General features: G+C 37.6%; 1 protein-coding gene across 1 annotated transcript in view; it reads right to left on the reverse strand.

Annotated features, from left to right (window-relative positions):
* LOC101846979 overlaps positions 1 to 1532 on the reverse strand; it is a 35504-nt gene extending 33972 nt beyond the window's left edge. The window contains exon 1 of the mRNA XM_005105492.3: positions 1018 to 1532. The gene's annotated coding sequence lies outside the window, so the exon portion shown is untranslated. The remainder of the gene's footprint in view (positions 1 to 1017) is intronic.
* Between the last annotated feature and the right edge of the window lie 155 nt (positions 1533 to 1687).

The following is a 1687-nucleotide window of genomic DNA, read 5'->3' on the forward strand; positions in this document are numbered from 1 at the left end:
AGCAGCAGTATAACTACTACTACAACTACTACTACAACTACTGCTAGGTTACTAAATACTACTACTACTACTACTACTACTACTACTACTACTACTAGCTTACTAAATACTACTACTACTACCACTACTACTACTACCACTACTACTACTACTACTACTACTACTACTACTACTACTACTACTCTAGCTTACTAAATACTACTACTACCACTACTACTACTACTACTACTGCTACTACTACTACTAGCTTACTAAATACTACTACTACTACTACTACTACTACTACTACTACGTCTACTAGCTTACTAAATACTACTACTACTACCACTAGTAGTAGTAGTAGTGGTAGAGTAGTAGTAGTAGTAGTAGTAGTAGTAGTAGTAGTAGTAGTAGTGGTAGTATTTAGTAAGCTAGTAGTAGTAGTAGTAGTAGTAGCAGCAGCAGTAGTAGTAGTAGTAGTAGTAGTAGTAGTAGTAGTAGTAGTAGTAGTAGTAGTAAGCTTCTTGTCGTAGTAGTAGTGGTGGTATGTAGCAGTTTGGATAGTGGTATTTGTAGTGGTTGTATGTTAGTGTTTGATATTGTTGTTGTAGTCGTAATTAATGAAGATGCTGTTGTTTTTGTTGTAAATATAGTAGTCCAACTTCACAGAGTTTTTTATCATCCCCTCACTGCGGCAAAAACATGAAGCAGGGCTAGGGCTACTTGTGTGGAAGAAAGTTCTCTAGTTAATATTATATTATAGATCTATTTATGCGCATTAAAGTAATCACAACCCACAAAAAGTTCCAGGTAATCATAGAATCTGAAAGGAATTCATTTTTAATGTATTATCTCTAAAAATGACCCAAATGACTTCAAAGATACTTTCTGTTCACGATTATAGCAAACGCCAGACGTATCTTCACCCCTATTAGATCTAGATCTAGTATTATATATCTAGATTTATAACACTTCTTGTGAGTTTAAGAAAAGAAAAAAAAACACGTAGAAAACAGGGGAGCATTTCGTCCAACCTACCCTTCGGAGGCACCCAGCGAAACTTTTTCACGAGGAATCCTGACAGGGTTCGTTGCACTGTGCCTTGTGTGTTGTATTCAGGAACAAAGACCGCGTAAGGGAACACAGGTCCCGACTTAACACACCGATAAACACAGGATGGAAAAATAGTTACTCCAAGGAGAAGAATGTAAGCACAACTTGATTCTTGACCTAGATCTAGATCTAGATTAGATTCTAGATATCTAGATCTAGATCTAGATGTAGGTCTAGAATCTAGACTTATTAAATCTAAAAAATCTAGATTTTTTAAGTTTCAGAATCGACGAAAATACAAATTAACGTTCTTGAAATCAGCAACCGGCCCACACGCTCAGTGAATAGCATAGTCTAACAAACCTACACAATAGGTCCTCTACACACCCTCACACACACACATTATTCGCTTGCGTCGCTAAGCAGAACAAATTATATCCTGAACTAGGCTTGGCTAAGGCTACGACGAGCTGGCTAGTGAAAACGGTGAGTCAGGAGAATTCCCTTGGCCTAGGCCTAAGAGGAAAAGGAAACTGAAAGTGAGAGTGAAAACAGGTGGAAGGCGTAGTTTGCGGAGCAGCCTTTCAACAAAGGCCCGTTCGGACATACATTCACACTACAAAAATGTTCCTGATTTATATATAAGTAGTCCACA

The sequence above is a fragment of the Aplysia californica genome, unplaced genomic scaffold, assembly GCF_000002075.1.
Source record: "Aplysia californica isolate F4 #8 unplaced genomic scaffold, AplCal3.0 scaffold00473, whole genome shotgun sequence".
Lineage (NCBI taxonomy): Eukaryota > Metazoa > Mollusca > Gastropoda > Aplysiida > Aplysiidae > Aplysia > Aplysia californica.